Raw genomic sequence first — 23,905 nt, 5'->3', positions numbered from 1 at the left:
TTCTTTCTGACATCATGCTTTTAAGCATCTGAAAAATAACAATCTGCAGGCAGAATTTTTTCAATAAGAGTTGCATCTATGATATTTTTAGTCACAATTTCTTCCACATCAGCTGGAGATATGAATCTCATTGGAATAATGATTGTATAAAACTGATTTAAAATTTTTGACAGTATGTCTACATTCTATAGCCAATTAAAAACAGAGTTTGGTGGGCCAGGGATATGATCACTGTAATGCAGATACGCCTCTTCCTCAAAACTTACAATTCAGGACTTTATTCTCTCCTGTTTCACCTGTTCTTTGGCACAGCAAGCCTTGCGGCCCACTTGAATCAAGCCCATTTACTTGATGTATATGATGAAAAAGTAAAGCTGATTGAGAGATGTGCATTTGGTTGTGATTGTCATTGAAATGGAAATATTTTTGCATTCATATGAGAATGAGAACTTTTCCATCAAAACTTCTTGTGTTTTTGAGGTTTTTTTTTTTTTTTTTTTTTGGATTAGAAGAGATTCATGTAGTGACACAGACCAAAGTCTCTTTTTCTGACACAAGTGGGACATGAGCCTTCTCTTTAGTCCAGATGCTACACCTGAAGACTTAGATTCCTCTCATCAATTCTCCTTCATCTGGGGAAGAACATGAAGCTCAGACAAGAAGGGTCTTTGAAATAATCCGTATCCCTGATGAAGTTCACCCTGCATTCTTACTTTTTCCATTTCTTTGCTGCTATCTGGATGATTCATGATTAGGGAGATTCTCTATTTTCTGTGACTCAGTTTCTTAAGATCTACAACCACCATATAACAAATCACACCTTGATTTTTCAGTATATCAATGAATTTCTTAGGGAATTTTTTAAATTGTCAAACCATGTAAAAAATTACAATTTCAAAGAAAAAATATTAAAATGCTAATTTAATAACATTAATTTACAGCTCACAATCCATTAATAGTTTCTGGCTAGCATTTATGTATTTTATATGAAGTGTTATTAATTAGCTCAGCACTATTTTAGAGCTATTTGTAAGCAAGGGAACCAGGGAATAGAGAGTAAATGAACCAGAAGTTGGTAAAGGTAGGATTTATACTCAGTTTTCTGTTTCTGATCTTGTTCTCCAACCAATGAATGAAAGCAAAAATGACTCAATCATTGTTGTGCTTCATGAGTGCTGTCTTAGTACTATAAAAGCTAGTCTGCAGTGATGAAACCATCATCCGTCTCAGGGGTCTCTTGGCCATGTTTCTGAAGTGCATTCCACCTTGTGGCGAGCATCCAAAGGCAATAAAAATAGGCTATATGTTTTGGAGTTCCTTAGACAAGCCTGAGCAACAACTTAAAAGAGGGTTTTTCATGTCTGGTTTTGTGTTTTTCTTAGGTAGGCTTTGACTCATGGAGGAAGCATTGTCACCCCAGATGAGAAGAGCTCTTTTAAACTATATATGTATATATAAGCATTATAGATTTGGGGTTTTCTTTGTTTGTTTATTATTGTTGTTGTTTTGTTTTGTTTTAATATGTGACTGCTGAGCATCATGGATTATATGTAAAGTAGTGTCTTGAAAGGTTCTTATTTGGGGCTTGAGCCCAACTGATGTCACCATTATAGGAGGTTCTGAAAAGTTTAGAAAGTAGGTCACTGGGGAATGGTCCTAAGTTATGGCTTGTTCTTAACTCCCTCTTATCACCTCCATTTGCTTTCTCTATACCCTGGAGTAGCCTTTGTCATATGCTTCTGCCTCCATGATGTTCTGTCTCACCACAGCTCCAGAAACAACACAGCTGGCCAAGATGCCTGAACACTCTGAAACTGGGAGCCAGAATGTATCCTCAAACTGAATCCTTTCTGCTGAGTTTTCCAGCCACATCAATTGTGTAACTTACAATACATCACTCCTTTGTAAAGCATACTAATATGGACACCGACCTGCTAAAGTTGATATCAGTTTAAGTCACTAAGACAGTGGCCCTCAAAGGAGCTCGATTACTATGACATTTTCCTGTCTGCTTACTGAGCCCTTAAAATTGCCAGGAGAAAACCCACACACATTTTCTCCCTTTTCTTCTTCCTGCCATTTCCCTAGGGGAAAAAACCCACAAGACTTTCAAAATATTTCTTTTCATAAGAAGATATGGATTTGAAATGTATAGAGAGAATGGAGTGAGAGAGAAAAAAAATCTATGTACTTTTGCCTTTGCAGCTCGGTGGTGCTAGGAAATCCCCACTGGCTTTCTCTGTAGGTCTGACGGTAGACCCCTGGGATTTGCACAACATCCTGGTTCCTGCTTTTCCTCGCCATCACACTGGATAGTGCGCCCAGGCAAAGTCCCCAAGCTACACATTGCCTTAGAGCATACCGGTGGCTTGCAGAGACTACAAGGAAGCCCATGGGACAGCACAGGGACTGCTGATGATTCAGTTTCCAGAAGCAGGGGAGTACATCTCAGTACTGAGTGTTTACGGGGGAAAGTGCTGTGGCGTGGATGTGCAAAGTGTTCTGCACAGATCACGGGTTCTGTGGTCCTAAGGCACCAAACCCATCATACATGTTTTCACTATTGTAGTATCTTCGGAATGATTCTTTTTCTCCCAGAATTCCCTCTCCATAGCTCTCTGATATTTCAGTCAGATAAACTCCATTCAAATAGTTCTCAGCCTTCTATTTGTTGCACAAGTATTTTTTTTCAGTTCCCCATCATGTGAGGAATGAAATTCTGAACTTGTTGACATGGTAGGTAACTCTCCTGTCTCCATGCTCAACACAGTGGATGTCAACTGGGAACAGTTTGTCCCTCAAAGGACCCATGGCTGCCCTAAATCTGATGGCAAGCAAAACAATTGGTGGAGATTAGAGATACAGAGAGTTATCCTGCAATTCCCAAAACAGCCGCATGACAATGGAGTACACAGTGCCAACAGTGCTGGAAGTTGATAACTTGCTGTATACAAGCAGAAGTGGGAATTGGTGGGAGATGTGCCATACAAACCTCAATGTGCCTTCTTTGATACTTAGATTTCATTCCTACTTTTATTTCTACCAATTCCCAAAGCCTTCTTGGTGAATCCGCCCACTCTCCTCTGAAATTTTAGACTATGGGTTGTTTTTCCTATATCTTCTATTTGATCCACAGCATGATCTCCTTTCGGAGCCTAAGAAATCTGTCTTCTCTTCCTCATGTCTCCAATTGTTTGTTTTATGGGACTCTGCATATAATACGTGATGAAAATATTTGCGATTTGACTGGACACAAAAAAAGCAGTTCGTTTTGATCATAGCCCCCCCCCCCTTAGAGCTTTTCTCTCTACTTGCTATATAATTTGATCACTGCTACCACAGTCACTGATTTCCTAATGTATAGTCTCAAGCACAATGTCTTTGTTTTAAGACAGTGACAGTTTCACCAAGCCCACAGCTCCGGGAAGCATAATGGAATATCAGTGATCAGGTATGGCCCTGTCTTATTTGTCATGCCTCTTGCCCTGCTATTATCCCAAATGAGTGGCCATGTGGAACAAATCACCAATGTGAAGGACAAGGCAAAATTACCAGGAAAGAAAGCATGAAATGGTAAATGTTTTATTTAATCTAGAATGATATGGAGATGTTGCGTCTGATGCCAGCCTGCTGCTTTAAACAACCTCAGTCTCATTACTCAGAGCCACTCACATTAATGTACCTTTGCCGGGGAAGCTTGCTAAGTAGGCTAAAGGAGCACATTAGTGCAATTGTGTCTGTCCTCGTCACTGCCGCTCATGCACATAAATGGCTCAATTCAATTTAATTCACCAAACACGCGTAGAGCATCTAGTATATAAAGTGCACATATGCTTGAGTCCGGCATCTGCACTGTATGAAGAGGATGTATGTATGTGCTCTTCCAGGTATTTAAGTCACAATAAAGTGAAAAGTTGCAAAAATGGAGTTTTCTGGGCACTCCAGGTGTAGGGAACGCAGGTGAGCATTGCTTTTTAAGACCCTTGATAAAGGACTAGGAACATTTTTGTTTTACTAATTGTTTGAGATGTATTAACCCTCTATTGTTGTTGCCACACACTGTCAGAGTTCATTGGCTTCCAGAAGCAAAAATGTATTATTTTCTACTCCTGTGGGTCATGAGTCTCATTGACCTGAGTTAAAGGTGTCATCAAGAATACACGACTGCCCACAAGTTCCAGAAGAAATTGTTTCCTTCACTTTTTCCCTTGTTAAGCTGCCCTGTTCTTTGGGTTATTCCCCTTTTCCATTCCCAGGGTTAGACACCATCCCATATCCTTTCCCACGTCTAAGGACCAATGTGGTTTGATTGAACCTACTGGGTAAGTGCAGAATAATTTTCTGACCTAAGTGGCTTTGAACTTAATTCTCTCTCCAAAACCTCCCTGCTCAGGTTCCAAGTAGAAGGATGTGGGCATTTCTAAAGGGCCATTATTTCCTCTACCACACAACACAAAACTTAACACACAATCTGAAGGATGGAACTTGGTGAATTTCATGTGTGTTCACACCTATAATTACCACTAAGAGAATGATATAAAACACTTTCAACACTCGTGTTTTTTGTAACTCCCTGTTCACTGCTCACTATCCATGCACTGATTCAAAGAAAAGCACAATTGCCTTCTATTTGTCTGTTTTTTTTAAATTTTATGTAAATGGAATAAAACAAATTACATTAGTTCTGTTTGGAATTATTTTTCTTTATAGTATATTTGTGAGTGTCACTGTCATTCTATAAAAGTAACTATCATTTTTGTTGTTTTGGGCCATTTCATCCTGCGAACATTCTATTTCACTTATTTGATATACTTTTAGAATGCTTACAGCTTTGGCTTTTGTGAGCACAGCTATCATGAACTATTTTTGCATGTCTGTTGTTTCATCTGTATACATATGCCAACAGGTGGATATTGCAAGAGTTTTCCAGTGCAATTGAACTAATTTAGACTATGAAGGACCTCAGTAAGTGTTTTAGTTGCCCTATTTTCTCATCAACAGATAATATCATCACACCTGCTGATTTGTTGTTTGATTTTATTTGGATTTTCATTTTCTTGATGCCTAATAATACAGAGCAATTTTTGCTTATTGTTTGATTTTTTTTTCTTTTGGCAAACCATGTTGAAATATAACCTAGGCTGACCATGAACTGTCCCAGTCTCTTGAATCCTGGGAGTAAAATTGTATACCATCACATCCATTATTTTAAGCACATTTCCCTATGCTTACTAGCTTTGGGCATTTTCTTAAAGTCTTTTGAACATTTCATTTTTAGTATATTTTTTTATTTTTTATTTACATATTTTGAAAAGTTTTGTCTGGTGACTCTATTGTACCATATTTGGTATTTCTGATAGGCTACTTGTTCAATTTATTCATAATAATTTCATGGAGAAAAGTTCTTGATTTCATATAAAGACCATTTTAACCATCCTTTTGTGGTTAATACTTTAGTATTCTAGCTTGAAAATTTTTGCCTATTGATGGCATGAACTCATTCTTCTGGATCATCCACATGCTTTCTGTCTTGGCCTTTCCATTTATGGCTAAGGCTCATGACAGTTCTCCTTATGGCATAAGGGCAAACAAGTATATTTGTTTCCTGTATGAACAACTATGTAACTAGGAACATTTATTGAATAGTCCCTTCCATTCCAGTCTTTCTCTCTTCATTTTAAAGAAAGGACTCTGGGGTTTTTACTCTGTGACCTGTTCAATAATGGAGCCTTCTAAGGACATTCCAGGATAGATAAAAGACCATGTGGTCTACTTGGAGTCTGAACAAAGATAGCATTTCAAGAGGTACCCTGTTGAGCTATATGAATCCAGTCAAAACCAACAGGGTACCTTTCTTGAACTGTTGTTTTCATGTGGATTCTAAGTAGACCACCTTGGCTGTATATGGTCTTTGGATGTCCTTAGGAGGCTTTGCCATTTAGCAGGTAACTTTTTCAAGATAGGTATTAGAGCTAACCTCATCTATATGCTTGATTTTATATTGTTTTACCTTATGTACAAAACTTTTTTCCTACAAATGTTTTTTTTTTCTTCCTTTCTTTGTCTTTCTTTCCTTTTTGTTTTGGGGGCTGTAAAAGAATGTTTATCGTGTTTTTTTTTGCTTCAGTGACTTTAGAGCAGGTAAAAGTCCTAAACTCTGAAACAAAGAAAGAAAAAAAAAAAGACTATAAAAACTATTCTTTTTCCCATGTTACCTTGACACTTCTGCTATGTATCAGAAAATTCATATGTAAGCATAATTTTGTAATCACCAGTCTGCTCTCTTGGTATTTTTCTCTGTCCTCAAGTCAAATAACCCTAACTGGAGGTTCAAACATGGAATGCCGGGCTAGTGTATTCTGACTAATAATCCCAAAACTGTTGGGACAACTAATAAATTTTTATACTAACTATTATAATCACTCAATACAATGTTAAAACAATCTTATGCATCAATATTTCTACTTGAAGTTTTTGAGGAAAGCAATTTTGGTGTCTATTTTGTAGTCACTCAGTACCTAATAAATGTTCAGTACTGATTGATTACCTACAGCTGTGAAGTTTCTCAACTAAGACGTGAATAGAACTAAAGTAGGTGTACTTAAAGGCTAGATAGTTACAGAAAGGAAGACAGTAAAATTGAACATATTTTAAGAAAATCAAGTAGAATTTTTGTGATTGGACTAAGGAAACTAAAGATATTATACTGGCTTTGAAGAAATGTTACTCTGCTTGACCCCAGTCAAACTACTTAATCTTTTGTGTTCTGTTGACCTATCTATAAAATGAGAAAAATGATAGTGTAATAATGCTTCAGCTTCATGGGACTACAGAGAAACTATATTAAAAAGAAATTCAAAGAAGAAATTCTTGCTGTGAAAAGACTTTATCTAGGATGCAATTCTTTTCTAAAAATATGCAACCAGAAGTCGACATTCCTATTGTACAGTTGCTATTGATATATATGATGACTATTCTAAGACCCTGCAAGAAAGAAAATTTTAGCTTAGCAACAAGAATAATAATAATAATAAAATACTTTAGGACAGATACTGAGTTAAGTGTATTGTACTACACTTTAATGGAAAATGAGTTATCAAATTATGCCACACACACACACATATATATGTGTATATATAGATATATATCTATATATACACATATATATGTGTGTGTGTTGACATATATATACATGTCGACTCTCAAGTGGAAGCCCCTCTTCATTAATTGGGAAAGGAAATGAGTGTCTATAATACCTGAAAATAATCTGGAGAGATGCTAGATCTTCTGTTGAATTTGTCTGCTTTAATTAGGTACACACATAATCAGAATCAAAGGCAAGTAGGCAAGGAACAATTAGAAAAGTACAATCTGAGTAACGTTTCTACAACATAACAAAGATCAAAATATTTCTTGCTAGTTTCCTGTTCTGAAAAAAAAAGTTTTACAAGGAAAGAAATCCAGAATATATACCTTTCTTCCTTTTGATCTTTTAATTTATTTTTAATATAAATTTTTCTCACCATACTGCACTCATGCACCCCATAGTTGTTCAATGAATGGATGAATGAATGAAAAATTGCTATTCTGTTTGAGTTTCCAAAACCCTAAATATTCCACTCTTTTTCACTGGAATATGCCATCTTTGATCATTTATTTGCATGCTAGTTTCTCCTCAAGCATGAAGTCCTTGAGAGTAGAAACTGTCCTTTAAGAGACACTTTAAATACACAATTTACCTAATCCTGATTGTTTTCTCCTGATAGCCTCGTGGAGATCCAGAAAACCTCCACCCACTATGAAGGTTAAAGACAGCACAGGTCCTAGAGCACAGTTTTCATTAGCACCTTGTATTGCATAGTGCACTTTTCACATCAGTTAAAAAGGGGGTGGACAAGGAAAAACTATGAAGAAGCAGCATAAAAAAACTGTGTTTCCCATCATGCACAGCTGACATGAGTATCCTTGAGTATGAGATCTGAGCTAAACATGTACTTATGGAAATGGAATACATATATAATACACTTTGCACTGTATTCCTTATGACAAAGACTTTATTTCTTTTATATACCGTTATACAAAATGGATCTTTACTAGCCATTTGTTTTCTTTTTAACATTACCCAAAGTATTGAATTTGTCTCAGCAAAGGACACCTACAGACATGTTGCTACAGATTTATGAACTATGCTAGGTAGGTGGCCCTGTTTGGTGAACCGAACGCATTCAAGAATATTATTTTACCGTCTGTTATTTGACTTGCAGAACGTATAAGAAGATTTCCATTGAGATTAAGCAAAGGAACCTGAGAGGGCTAAGTGTTTGTTTTTCAAATTATCATTTCCCCAGACACAACTAATCATGGCTTAATTAACAGCAGCTAGACAGGACCAAGTGGAGATGAACTTGGATTCCCTGGAATGATGAGGTCTTTTGCATTCATGTGGAGTATTCAATTAGGCACAGGGCATAGTGATAATGGATGAGGCATGTGTTCTTTTTCAAGCTAGTCCTAAGGGAACTAAATATTGAGGTTCTCTTATAGGAGAGTCACAGGAGACAGACCCCCCTTACAAAGCACGTGCTGTATGCATGCCTTCTACCACTTAAACTATTTCTTGTGTTTCTGACAATTCTTTAAAGAGCACCTATTATTACTTCTCTAGTATAAATATTAAAACTAGGAGTCTAAGAGAGTAGATGATTACTTCAGGCTCATAACATTAGAGTTACAGATATAGGTAAACCTACCATTCTATTCCAAAAGTATTCTGATTCTCAGAGAGAATTGAAAAGGAAGGAAGTTTTAGAAATATAGATCAGTAAACAACAATAGTCACGGGCTACCTGTGGCTACTGAGATTTAAAAAGTAGCTACTCAAACCTGAGATGGTTTGTAAGTATTAAATATACATTAGATATCAAAGATAATAGATGTGGACTGCATTGAACACACACTCACTTGCTACCTTTTCTAGCACTACCCCTGGCGGGACTGCTTTTACAGGTCACAGGGGAAGAGGATAGATTCAATCCAGGTACATCTTGATGAGCTGGGATGGATGGAAAAGAGAGCTCCCAAGGTGAAGGAGGAAGAAAGAGGGGAGGGAAAGCAGAGGAATGGGCTGGGAGGAGGGAAGGGGCTACAAGGATGTAAAGTGAACAAAATGAGTAAATGAGGAAAAAAGCTGTAATCAAGAGCTGGAATTCATGCTGAGATCAGGGCACAGTATGAGGACTGGGTTTCAGAAACAAATTATATGGGTCTGTTTATGAGAACTGGGGGGTACTTCCAACACGACAGTCTCATCCAGAGTGGAGCTCCTGTACCTACCAATGCCACCCTTTCCTTTCAGTGGAGGAGGGAGCTCCTTGATCTAAGGATTAGAGAAGGGCCAAGGGCCAGGGTTCTGATCAGGCTTTCTGCTCCAGAAAAAAGCACACAAAGGCTCCCCAGAGCCAGGCAAAGCCTGACAAACCTAACAAATGACATCAATTACATGATTTTTTTTTCTGCATATTTTTTCACTGAAACTGTGGACCGGGTGTCAGGCCTCTGCACTTGCTTGTGTCAGGGCTCAGAGAACAGTCTCTTCAACCAAATAACACAAATTGAATTCATGAAGAGAATTGGCTGTATGGGTTAAGCCAGCATTTTCTGCAGATGCTTTATGAGTTTCAATAGAGATTTTTCTCACATCTTAGAACACATTTCAAGTCAAAGAGACAGCTAGGCTTTTGTTGAAGGCTGAATTTCAGTAGCAAAAATTGAAACCTGTGATGTGTGCATATTAAACCATAGCAGGCTTCACACCAGAGGATGGAATGATTAAATCCGTCTCCTTTCCTGAGATCAGCTTAAGCAGAAAACATAGTATTTTTTCCTGTACCCCTTAAAAAGCTATTTCTTTGACACTTTGGGTACTGGTCAATTACATAATACCTCTGTATCTCTAAAATAAGGGAAATGATGCTACCCTCTACCTACTGATGCTGCATGGAAACTAAGGAACAAAACCTATACACAGCCTGTGTCACACTGTCATACAGCATTGTGCATGATTTGGATTACACAGAGGAAAGAAATTTGAACCGGGGTTGAGGGTGCAGGGACTTAAGTAGAATGAGTTCATCAGAGAAAGTGAGGATAGAATTGATTCACCTAGTTGTATACAGAAACATTTTATAGAATTTTGAAATCAAGACCAGTTTCTATTGGCATGTGGATAGAAAGGCAGGCCAATGTAACAGAATAGAATTTCCAGAAATAGAACCAAATATATACAAGAACTCAGTATATCATAAAGGTAACATTTCAAGAATAAATGGTGTTGAAATCAACTATGTGCCATCTGGAAACAGATAAAGTTGAATTCAGCTTTATCCTTTTTAAGATTTCCAATGAAGTTCTGAAAGAAAGAAAGAAAGAAAGAAAGAAAGAAAGAAAGAAAGAAAGAAAGAAAGAAAGAAAGAAAGAAAGAAAAGAAAAGACATTGCTTTATCAACTCCCAGACAACTTTTCTGTGATTCAATTGACACCACACAAAGCAGTAATTAATCTAAACAACTGTACAGCAAACTGGTATTACGAAAGACAAATTATGACCCAAAGACTAATTATGACTCAAAGACAAATTACGAACCCAAATTTCAAATATCCATATGCATACAATCAACTCTCTAACATTATTATAAGGTCAAACAAAATGGTAATAATTGAATATAAATAGCAAAAGATATGAACAGAAATCATGGGAGGAATTGTTAACAGCACTTACAAGATACTCGTGAAAGGAAAATAAGATTTAAAACTACAGGACTGTTCTTATTCATTGTCAGATGGGTGGCAATACAAATGTATAAGTATATCCTTATAAAAGACAGCACTCACAGCCACGCTATGCTGATGAGAGTGTGGCAGAGTACAAAGCTCACCAGAAGGATATGGGGATAGTGACCACATTACAAATGTATTGCCATAGCAAAGTATCACAGTGTGGTATCTTAAAACAACCACAGTTTTTTGCTTTTTTTTTTTTTACATCATAGAGACTGGAATCTCAAAATCAAGGTGTCACTGGCATCATGGAATAAGCTCTGTGGAAGAATTCTGTCTTGCCTGTTGATCGCTTCACGTAGTGGCTGGACGCCTGTGTGTTCCACCTTCTCCTCCAGTTTCACATGGCATTCTTCCCTGCGTGTTGCCATCGAAATCTCCCTGTCTGTAAGGATGCTAGCCATTGGATGAGGGCCCATCTTAAGGTAGCATGGTCTCATCTAACCTTCATTGTATTTCTAAGAAAGGCCAGCTCTCAAGGCCTCTTGTCAAAGTGGTTTTGAGAGGAAAGAGATTCGCCCACATCTAATATTTCCATAGACCCTGGAACTTCATTTGGAAGGTTTTTACACACACACACACACACACCATCATTACATTCTGTTTATAACAACAATTTATTAAGATCACTCAAAGTGTTAACATATAAGAGCCATTTAAACAAACTATGAGACTTCTGAACAATGGAATGTACACACCAGGACAGAGATACAAGAGAGATTGACTGCAAATGATAAAGCTTTTTTTTTTTCCTATGTGAATATATTTCTTATTCAAACTATTTTGTTAAGATTTCCATGGAAACAATTAGAGCATAAGATGAGGACTGGAGAGTGTGAACACAGACACCCTTTCTGCTATTTCAATGCTGGTGATTTTCTTCCAGAAAGTGTTAATGGAAGGTTTTCAAGCCAGAAGCAGGACTCGAAATCTGTCTTCAAATGATTCTCCCAGGGTATCCTGGCTGAGCAAGAGAAGAATTGGCTTACAATGGAGCAGAGTTCCAGAAACAGGCCAAGTCCTAAGGTCACAACTCAGACCTTGATGATATCACAGCTCACATCTTGATGAGAGAGATTGACAGATACTGAAACTTTCATTTTTATTTCAAAGATGGTGAAATGTAGGAAACGATCAGTTTTAAAAATGGATGAATGTGATCACATAGTGCAAGGCTGAACCAAGGACACATCTCTGTCTGTTCAGCAGTTGGAAGCAGAAGCTGCTGGCCTGACTGTTTCTCTCTACTCATGTTCACCTCCCAGGGCCACAAGAAAGAGTACATGGATGAACTTATCCAGCATGGCAGAGTCATCAAAAATAAAGCAAAAGTGTTAGACAACATACGTAATAATACATTATGTGAAATTAACCCTCTATATTATAAATTGAAACAAAGTAATAATAGTGAAATATATTCAGAATTCATAGCGAAAGATATTAGTCCTTAAATGTGGAACAAGATACTTAGTCATAAAGGGATAAAATTAATTAAAACTACAAGAAGCACCATTTATTATCTGCACTCAGAACAGGCCTATGTAGGTAGAGTGTCATGGTAATAGAATAGAAGCTATGTAATGAAAGAAGCAAGACCGAGAGGCAAGTTTTCCCTCTTTATATGGCATGCTTGTATTTATTGCACATACATTTTTTGTTTTCTACGTGTGCTTTATTTCTATGTGCCCTACACAAGACTCTAAGTTCGGAGGGCATGGTAATGGGAAAACAAAAGTTTCTTCACATTCTTGAATTGCGTTCAAATTCCCTTACTCCTTTGTATTGTACTTTTGTCAGAGAGAAACAATCATTTATAAGTAACAAACAAAAATAAATACGTAAACAACAATGAAATCTAATAATGCTTTGCAGAGAGTTAAATTATGGTGTGGTGGCTTAGCTGGTCACAGTTGCCACATTTGTTTATCAGGATCCATAAATTTTCCTCTGTCCTCCACCTTTGTGTGATGCTACACATACATATTCATACATCTCTCTCTATCTATCTCTTTCACACATACAAACACACACAATATATATATATATATATATATCATAATAAAAAAGAAAATGATATGAGAAAGATGATTCAGTCAGCTAATATATTCAAAGTGTCAAGGATAGCATCTATGGTAAGATGACATTTATACTGAAATTTGAATGGACAAGAGTGATGTACACGGCAAAGAGAATAAAGTTACCTGAGAAGAAGAAGGAAAAGAACATCTGTGGAGACTACAAAAAGAAGGGCGTGGATGGCATGGAAGCTGGAGCATGGTTGCTGAAAGGTTAAGTGTGACAGATGAGAGGTCAGAGATAGGAAAGGACAGTGGGCAGCAGGTCATAGGCTCCGGAAGCTAAGAATAGGTGTTCAATTTCATTACAAGTATACATGCTGTGAGGTGATACCATTTGTGTTTATAAATGGTCAGTCTGGACTAAATTCTGTGGGGTGAATTATAGAACCATTAGCAATGGGATTGTGCAAAAGAATTAGCAAGCTACTGCACAAATATGCACGAGAAACCATTGTGTTGCAGTTATGGAGATGGATGAATATAGATTCATTTATTTCTTCAATGCTTTTTTTCCCTCTCTTTTATAGTGGCCAGTGATTGATCCTTGCAAAGGTCACAGGTAAGAGAACAGAGAAAAATCCAGTATGTAGATATCATCCTGTATTTTATTTTCCCTATGCCTCACCTTATGAGGCACAGGGGCAACAGTAGGGATATTTGTTTCTAACAAAGGTCACACTATCCAAACCTTACTAAGCTAGTGATAGGGGATCCACTAACTTAAGAAAAATATGGGAAGAAAAGAGGGAAAGAAAGAAGAAAGTGAGGGGAGGGAGAAAAGGAGAGATGGGTAAATGAGGTAGGGGAGGAGGAAAGGATGGACGAAGGGAGAAAAAGGGATAGAGGAATGGAGATAGGAAGGAAAGGAGAAAGGAAGTAAGAGAAGAAGGGCACAGGAAAGAAGGAAGGGAAGTTAGGAAGGAGGAAGGGAGGAGGGGAAACAGACAGGAAGGACGGGAGGGAGCAAGGGTGGAAGAAATAGAGGGAAGAGAGGATATCAAGATTCGCCAAGCATGATTCAGCCACCAAGATTTGAGGAAGATGGATGCATGCTGCCTGAGCTCAGGCTTCCCCTTTCTAGATGGGGTGAAGCAAATGATTTCATACTTTGTTGGAAACCAGGACACACTGTACCTACAAAAGAAGAGAAAGTAAGCAAGCTATGATGGCTCCGAAAATGAAATCTCTGGAAAGAAGATCTATCTATCTATCTATCTATCTATCTATCTATCTATCTATCTATCTATCTATCTATATATATATATATATATAGAGAGAGAGAGAGAGAGAGAGAGAGAAACAGTTGACGGCTCACCTCACTTCTGACAGAAGTTTTTACTCCCATGTTGGCTTGTAGTACATGTGCTCGAGAGAAGCCAACAGATGCCACTGGCATGGGAGGACTGAGCTGAATGCTTTAACTACCACAGAATTTTGGAAAAGGGCACATGATATATCTCATATTGATTATTAGTGGACAGCTGGAGACAAAGCTCATGAAAGTTCAACAGATCCAAAACAAAAGCAAGGACAGGAAATGTCCAGTTCCTCTATCATCAGATTCAAATGCTGGTCTCTGTGGTCCCAAAAGGGGAGGAGTACATGAAGCTGGCCTTGCAGTGCTGTGGTCTCACATTGGTCATGTCGGCTGGATTCAAATGCGTTTGGTGACTGTGAAGCTCTGGGCAGTTGCAGCAATTGTTGACTAAATACTGTGGGTTTTCTTTCATGTTCTTTATGGTTTTACATGTATGTTTACTTGTTTGTTTTGCTATGTAACCAATAAAGAAAAGCTGTATTTTTAAGGACGTTCAGCATGATATTCTTTTCAGAATACCATTTGAGAAGGTAACATTTCTATTTCTGTGGAAAATGATTAGGCATGTACTTGTCCTAATTTTCTCAGCCTCTGTGAGGTGATGAGAAAACCCATCTCTGCTGCATGTTATAACTGATGTAGACATTTTCACTCATGAAAATCTTAAACCACCTTTGAGATCGTGGGATTTCATCAACCACATTAACCTCTAAAAGGAAGGATAACATTTACAAATGCATAAAATGTGAAAAGGGAAAAGAAAAGATCCTCCAATGATAACAGGGGTACAAACAAACTGTCAGGGATATCATCATAATGACTGCCTTGGTCTGGAAAGCTACCGTAGAAAAATCATTGTAACAGTAGGATGAAAGAAAATAAATCTTAAATTGGAAACACAAGAACGTTTGAAGAAGTAAAGGTAGAAGTCACCTCAGCTGTGTACAGGGGAAGTCTTCTTTGGAAGACACCCAGCATAGATGAATGCTGGTCTACCTATCCAGCCTGCCTCATTTTGAAGAGCATTCCAGGAGGAATAGAGGTATTTGGATCTGAAGACCAATGTTTACACAACCTAAAAGTCTATGGGCAGCTACACCTGTGCAATTGCTGTTCTTGGTACCATTCTTAGTAATGAGAATGAAATCTAACCTCAGCTGGAGGTGGTTGATACATTAACAATTTTATTTTTATGCCTTAAAAATGGTTTGAAAAAAATCCTCTATGTTGACCAGTGTTCCCCAGGGTTACAAAAAAAAAAAAAAAAAAAAAAACCTAGTCATAGCCTGATGCTGGAAGTATCAGCTTGGAAAAAGGATGCCTTCAAACCACATGCTTCTCATTTACACAGCAGATTCTAGAGACAGTATTACAAATGAAATGTGGCAGGCTATCATTGATATTTTCTAGAGACAATTATTTTGGTAAAATAAATTAAAGCTACAAATTAATCATTAAGCAAAAGTGTAATGCTGGTGAATTGACTAAATCCTCCACACATGAAATTGTTCCAGCAAGTTAAAGGCTGTCAAAATATCCTGTGACACAATGGCAAGAGTTATGGCATTTTACCTACTGCCTACTAAGGTGCCTATCTGTGAAATCAACATTCATTTATTTTGTACTTGCTGATGCCAAATAGCAAAAGCATAAGCCAGGAAATGTTATTGAAACATGCTGTGGTGAAATTAAAGAAGGCACAATGAAAGGGTGTTCTAGAATCCAATTAAAATGGTGCCAGTGGAGGCAGGTTTATGCTGAAAACCTGGAGTAGTAAATTCTTCCTTCACAACACAAATAGGCACAAGGGAAAGCAAGAGAGACGGCTGTTCAAGCATCTTATCAAGAGGAATGTCTTTTCTGCACCACTATTTTCAGGAAACAAATGACACCTACATGACTAAGAGTCTCTGTCCAAGCCATCGGGTTCCTCATCCATCTGTTAGTGTGCTTCCTTGAAAAAAATCAGTTTTGCTGAGAAACTTGTTGAGCCAGTTTAACATGAACTCTCCACCCTCAACATCAACTTTATCTGTTCATCTTCCAAACTTCACTGTTCAATTCTGAGAAATTGTGCAAATCAATTAAATGTTAAACACAGTCCTCCTTGAAAATTAAGTTATATAAATTCACCGCTAAATAAGGTACAGTAAAACCAAATCCTCAGGACATAATTCTTTCTAGTTTATAATTTACCATTATTGAAATTGGTCATGGTAGGAGTGCCCATATTATGGAAATAAGTGAACACTATAATTAGGGCTTTGTATATAGTTATGCTATAATATAGACTTTTTAAAGTGATGGAGACAGTAGTATTAATGCACATTTTTTCAATTATCAATTAAACTTTTTTTCTATTATTATTTCAGTTTATTTAGTTTACATGCCAAGAATGCCCTTCCCTCCTTTCTTACCAGTCCTGCCTTCCCCTTCTTCCCCCTTTCTCTTCTCCCTTCTCCCCTCCCCCAATTAAAGGGGTGGCTTCGCTCCCTGTAACAACCTTCCCCCACACATCAAGTCATATCAGGGCTGAGCATATCCTCATCCCCTGAGGCCAGGCAAGGCACTGCTGCCAGGGGGAAGTAATCCAAAAGCAGGCAATAGAGTCCTTGTTAGAAACAGCTCCCCGCTGCCTCTACTTGCCAGACAACCCATACGAAGACCAAGCCACCTATCAGCCACATATGCAGATCATGCATGTTCCTTAGTTGATGTCTCAGTCTCTGTAAGCCCCCAGGACTGGGTTAGTTGTCTTTGTTGGTCTTCTTGTGAGGTTCCGGTACCCTCCAGGTCCTTCCATCTTTCCCCCAACACTTCTACTTGACCCCAGGAGCTCTACGACATACTTGGCTGCAAGTCCCAGCATCTGTCTCAATCCATGGCTGGCTGGAGTCACCCAGATGACAGTCAAGTTAGGCTCCTTAATGATGCACAGCAGAGCATCATTAATAGGGCCAGGGGCTGGCTCTCTCCTGTGGGGTGGGTCTCATGTTGGGCCAATTATTGGTTGGACTTTCCCTTAATCTTTGTTCCCTCTTTATCCATGTACTTCTTATAGACAGGGTAATTTTTGGATTAAACATTTCATTGGTGTGGGTTGTTGTTCCCCTTCTTCCACTAGTCCTGCCTGGCTAGGAGGTGGTCACTTCAGTCTTCATGCCTCCCGTCACCCCCCTGCTGGGAGTCTCAACTAGAGTCACACCCATGTCTTCCCAGGAGCCTACCCTGTTGACCTCCAGCTTGACAAAGAGATGTCCCCCTAAGTTTCCCTTCTTGTTCCCCTGCCCTCTCACCTTCCACCCCCATTCCTCCCAAATTTTATCCCAACCCTTGTTTCCCTTTCCATTCCATCTCCTTCCTGGTTTCCTCTCTTCATCCACTTCTGCTGTCTATTCTAGTTCCCCTTCTCAGTGACATTCCAGTACCCTCCCTTGAACCATCCTTGTTACTAAGCTTTCTTTGGGGTCTGTGGATTGTAATATGGTTATCTTGTACTATATGTCTATCCGCTTATAAGGAAGTACATACCATGTGTGTCTTTCTGGGTCTGGGTTGCCTGACTTAAGATAATTTTTTCTAGTTTCATTCATTTGTCTGCAAATTTCATGAGTTCTTTGTTTTTAATAACTGAGTAGTATTCTATTGTGTAAATGCACCACAATTTCTGTATCCATTCTTTAGTTGAGAGACATGTACATTGCTTCAGTTTCTGCCTATTACAAATAAAGCCACTATAAACAAACCTGAGCAAATGTCTTTGTTGTATGGTAGAGCACCATTTGGGTATATGCCCAGGAATGATATAGCTGGGTTTTGAGATAGGTCTATTCCCAGTTTTCTGAGAAAGTGCCAGATTGATTTCTAGCAAGGTAAAAGCTTACACTCTCACCAGCACTTTCTCCACATTCTCTTCAACATGTGTTGTTACTTGAGTTTTTTTTTTTTTTTTTTTTTTTATTAGCCATCTGACTGGTGTAAGATGGAATCTTAGAGTCGTTTTGGTTTGCATTTCTCTGATGGCTAAGGATATTGTTCATTTTGAGATTTCTTTGTTGTTAATTTTCTGTTTAGCTCTGTGCCTCCATTTTAAATTGGATTATTTGATTTGCTGATGTTTAATTTCTTAAGTTCCTTGTATATTTTGTATATTAGCCCTCTGTCTGATGTAGATTTAATGAAGATGTTTCCCTAATCTGTAGGCTGCCATTTTGTTCTATTGACATTGTCCTTTGACTTACAGAAACTTCTCAGTTTCATGAGATGCCATTTATTAATTGTTGATCTCAGAGCCTGTGCTGTTGGTGTTCTGTTCAAGAAGTTGTCTCCTGGGCCAAAGAGTTCCAGACTTTTGACCACTTTGTTTTCTAATAGGTTTAGAGTCTCTGGTTTTATATTGAGGTCTTTGATCCACTTGGACTTGAGTTTTGTGCAGGGTTATAAATATGGGTCTATTTTCATTTTTCAACATGTAGACATTCAGTTAGAGCAGCACCATTTGTTGAAGATGCTGTCTCTTTTTCAGTTGTATGCTTTTGGCTTTTTCTGTGGAAAATCAAGTGCCCACTGGAGTGTGGGTTTATTTCTGGGTCTTCAGTTTGGTTCCATTGATCAACCTGTCTGTTTCTATTTTAATACAATACATTTTTTTATTACTATTGCTTTGTGGAAAAGCTTGAAATCAGAGATGTTGATACCACCAGAGTTCATTTAATGTACAGAATTTTTTTGGCTATCCTGAGTCTTTTATATTTCCATATGAAGTTAATGATTGCTCTTTCTAGATCTGCAAAGAATTGTTTGGAATTTTAATGGAAATTTCATTGAATCAATAGATGGCTTTTGGCAGGATGGCTATTTGTACTACATTAATCCTACCAATTCATGAGCATAGGAAATCTTTCCATCTTCTAAAAATCTTCAATTTCTTTCTTCCAATACTTGAAGTTCATGTTACACATGTCTTTTACTTGCTTGGTTAGAGTTACACCAAGATATTTTGTATTATTTGTTGCTATTGTGAAGGGTGTTGTTTCACTAATTTCTTTCTCAGACCTTTTATCAATTGTATGAAGGAAATATACTATCTTCCTTGAGTTAATTTTGTATCCAGACACTTTGTTAAAGATGTTTTTCATCAATAGGAATTCTCTGGCAGAACCTAAGGGTCACTTATGTATACCATCTGAGAATAGCGATACTTTGACTTCTTCTCTTTCAATTTCTGTCCCCTTTATCTCCTTATCTTAGTGCTCTAGTTAGAACTTCAAGTACTATATTGAAGAGATATGATGAGAGTGTGCAGCCTTGTCTTGCTCCTGATTTTAGTGGGAACATTTAAAGTTTCTACTCATTTAACTTGATGTTGGCTGTTGGCTTGCTGCATATTGGCTTTATTGGCCTTAGGTATGTGTCTTGGATCCCCCTGATATCTCCAAGACCTTAAAATTGAAGGCATTTTGGATTTTGAGAAAGGCTTTTTAGCAGCTAATTGAGATGATTATGTAGGTTTTTTTTTTTCTTTCAGATTGTTCATATGGTGGATTACATTGAAGATTTTTGTATGTTGAACCACCCCTGTATTCCTGGGATGAAGCTTACTTGATCATGGTAAGTGATATTTTAGATGTGTTCCTGGATTCAGTTGCAAGTATTCTACTTGGTATTTTTGCATCAATGATCATAAGGGAGATTGGTCTGAAATTCTCTTTCTTTGTTGGGTCTTTGTGTGGTTTAGGTATCAAGGTGACTGGCCTCATAGAATGAGTTTGGCAATGCTCCTTCTGTTTCTGTTTTGATGTGTTCCTGGATTTGGTTGCAAGTATTTTATTGAGTATTTTTTGCATCAAAGTTAATGTGGTAGATTAGTCGGAAATTCGTTCTTTGTTGGGTTTTTGTGTGGTCTAGAATGAGATTGGTAATGTTCCTTCTGTTTCTATTTTGTGGAATAGTTTGAGGAGTATTGGTATTAGTCGTTCTTTGAAAGTCTCATAAAATTCTGTGCTCAGGGCCCAGGGCTCTTTTTTTTCTTCTTCTTCTTTTTTTTTTTTTTTTTTTTTTTTTTTTTTTTTTTTTTTTTTTTTTTTGGTTGGGAGGCTTTTAAGGACTGCTTCTATTTCCTTAGAGGTTATAGGTTTATTTAAACTGTTAACCTGATCTTGATTTAACTTTGGTGAATGGTATCTATCAAGAAACTCATTGGTTTCATTTAGCTTTTCCAGTTTTGTGGTGTACAGATTTTTGTGTTTTTTATTTTAATTTTAATTTTTTATATTAATTACAGTTTATTCACTTTGTATCAGAGCTGTAAGCCCCCTCCCTCATTCTCTCCCAATCTCACTATCCCTCCCCCTTCTCCTCCCATGCCGTCTCGTCTCCAAGTCCACTTATAGGGAACGTCCTCCTCCCCTTCCGTCTGACCCTAGCCTATCAGGTCTCATCAGGATGCTGCATTGTCTTCCTCTGTGACCTGGTAAGGATGCTCCCCTCTCAGGGGGAGGTGATCAAAAACTCAGCCACTGAGTTCAGACAGCTCCTGCTCCCCTTACTAGGGAACCTACTTGGATACTGAGCTGCCATGGGCTTTGTCTGTGTAGTGTTCTCGGTTATCGCTATGCATAGTCCTTGGTTGAATTATCAGTCTCAGAAAAGACCACTGGGCCCAGATTTTTGGTTTTGTTACTCTCTTTGTGGAGCTCCTATCCCCTCCAAGTCTTTCTATCTCCCCCTTCTTTCATAATATTCCTTGCACTCTGCTCAATGTTTGACTATGAATCTCAGCATCTGCTTTAATACACTGCTGGGTAGAGTTTTTCAGAGGCCCTCTGTGATAGGCTCCTGTCCTATTTCCTGTTTTCTCCCTCTTCTAATGTCCTTTCCATTTGCCTTTCTGAGTGAGGATTGATCATCTTACCCAGGGTCCTCCTTCTTGCTTAGCTTTATCAGGTGTACAGATTTTAGTATGTTTATCCTATCTTATAGGTCTAGTATCTACTTATAAGTGAGTATATACCATGTGTGTCTTTCAATCTGGTGCTTTCTCAGACAATTAGGAATAGTGATTCCTGAAGACCCAGCTATTACACTCCTAAGCATATATCCAAAATATTCTCAAGTACACAACAAGGAAAATTGCTCAACCATGTTTGTAGCAGCTTTATGTGTAATAGTCAGAACCTGGAAACAACCAAGATGCCCCTCAACTGAGGAATGGATACAGAAATTGTGGTACATTTACACCATGGAATACTACTCAGCAATTAAAAACGAGTAGTGAGGTATCCCAGAAACAGAAAGATACACATGGTGTACAGATTTTTGAACTATGATCTAATGATCCTTTAGATTTCCTCGGTGTCTGTTATATCATCCTTTTCATTTTTTATTTTATTGATTTGGATACTCTCCCTCTGTCTTTTGGCAAGTTTGGCCATGGTTTTGTCTATTGTGTTGATTTTCTAAAAAAAAAAAAGAACAGCCTTTGGTTTCCTTGATTCTTTGTATTTTTATCATTGTTTCTAGGTTAATTGATTTCAGCCCTGAGTTTGATTATTTCCTGCTGTTAACTACTCTTTGGTGTGTTTGCTTCCTTTTTTTTCTAGAGCTTTCAGATCAGCTGTTGTATTGATGATATGAGCTTTTTCCACTGTCTTTATGAAGGCCCTTAGTGCTATGAACTTTCCTCTGATCACAGCTTGTATTATGTCCCACAAGTTTGGCTATGTTGTGCCTTCATTTTCATCGAATTCTAGAAACTCTTTTTTTTTCTTTATTTCTCTCTGACCCAGTGTTCATTAAATAGAGAGTTGTTCAGTTTCCATGAGTTTGCAGGCATTCTATTATTTCTGTTGTTGTTGAAGTCTAACTTTAATCAATGGTGGTCTGATAGTATATAAGGTGTTATTTCTCTTTTCTTGTATTTGTTGAGGCTTGCTTTGTGTATGAGGATGCAGTCAATTTTGGAAAAAGTTGCATGAGATGATGAGAAGAAGGTATGTTCTTTTGCATTTGGATGGAATGTTCTGTAGATATCTGTGAAGTCCAATTGACTCATAATGCCGGTTAGTTTTATTGCTTCTCTATTTAGTTTCCTTCTCAATGATCTGTAAGAGAAATGTGTTTAAGTCTCCTACTATTAACATGTGGGGTTCAATGTATGATTTAAGTTTTAGTAATGTTTCTTTTATAAATGTGGATGCCCTCACATTTTGAACATATATGTTCAGAATCGAGATGTCATCTTGGTTGATTTTTCCTTTAATGAGTATGAAGTGCCATTCCCCATCTTTTTTGATTAATTTTGGTTGAAAGTCTATTTTATTAGATGTTAGAATAGCTACTCCAGCTTGTTTCTTCTGTTCATTTGCTTGGAAAACCTTTCTCAAGCCCTTTATTTTGAGGTAATGTTTATCGTTATTGCTGAGATGTGTTTCTTGTATGCAACAGAATGATGGGTCCTGTTTATGCATCCATTCTGTTAGCCTGTGTCTTTTTATTGGGGAATTGAGGCCATTGATATTGAAAGATATTAATGACCAGTGGTTGTTACTTCCTGTTGTTTTGATGTTTGTGTTGGTAGAGTGTGTATACATTAAAAAAAAACATTATTTGAAAGAAAAACAAATTATTACATAATTGATAAAAATGTTTGCAATTTTTAATTTCCTAGTATTAACTTCCATCTTTTTCTGTCATTCATGTTTGAATCACTTTTCTTCATCGGATGCAGATAAAGTAATTCAACAACATTCAATGAAAACATCCCATGATAATCAATTATAATTTTAGAGTTTACATGTAGGGTAGCACTATTATTTTAAGTTGTGTGACATTTGGCCTTAATATGTGGGTAGCAATGATCTTCACTTCAAAATAAAAATTTTGGGTATTGAGAGTAGAGAAGAGAGAGGCTTATTTTTGTTTATACAGAAGCCAGTCATTAACCAGAACGAAAGGCAAAAATGACTGGGTGGAACAAACCAGCACTCTTTATATTTCCTCTTTTTTCTTTTATTTTAATATATATTTTTAATGTATTACAGTTTATTCACTTTGTATCCTAGTTGTAGCCCTACCCTCATTTCCTCCCAATCCCACTCTCCTTCCCTCCCTCTTCTCCTCCCATGACCCCCCAAGTCCACTGATAGGGGAGGTCTTCCTCCCCTTCCATCTGACCCTAGCCTATCAGGTCTTATCAGGACTGTCCTTCCCAGTCTTTCTCTGTGGACTGGTCAGGCTGCTCCCTGGTGAGGGGGAGGTGATCAAAGAGCCAGCCGCTGAGTTCATGTCAGAGACAGCCCCTGCTCACATTTCCTTGCCCTATGAATTGCTCACTAGATGAGCTCTTTTGAGAGGTATAATCTTTCCTGTGTGTCTAGCATAGCTCCCATCCCAAACCCCTCATTCCCCTGGGGCTGGAGATACTCTCAGCTTTTCTGATACTTAGGCTTAGTCACATAGTAGATTGTTTGTAACTTTTTAAGCCCAAGATAAACTGAAAGAGAGCCCATGTAATCAGGCTTCAGCTACTAGCCAGCGAAGGAAGGCCGGTACCTAGTGTCTCCCATTTATCTATGATAAGGGCTACACTCCTCATATGGAAAATGGACCATAATGATTTTCTTACAGTGTGTGTGTGTGTGTGTGTGTGTGTGTGTGTGTGTGTGTGTGTGTG

Source organism: Psammomys obesus, unplaced genomic scaffold, assembly GCF_907164565.1.
Source record: "Psammomys obesus unplaced genomic scaffold, mPsaObe1.curated_primary_1811, whole genome shotgun sequence".
Taxonomy (NCBI): Eukaryota; Metazoa; Chordata; class Mammalia; order Rodentia; family Muridae; genus Psammomys; species Psammomys obesus.
Note: the sequence above shows the minus strand (reverse complement) of the source record.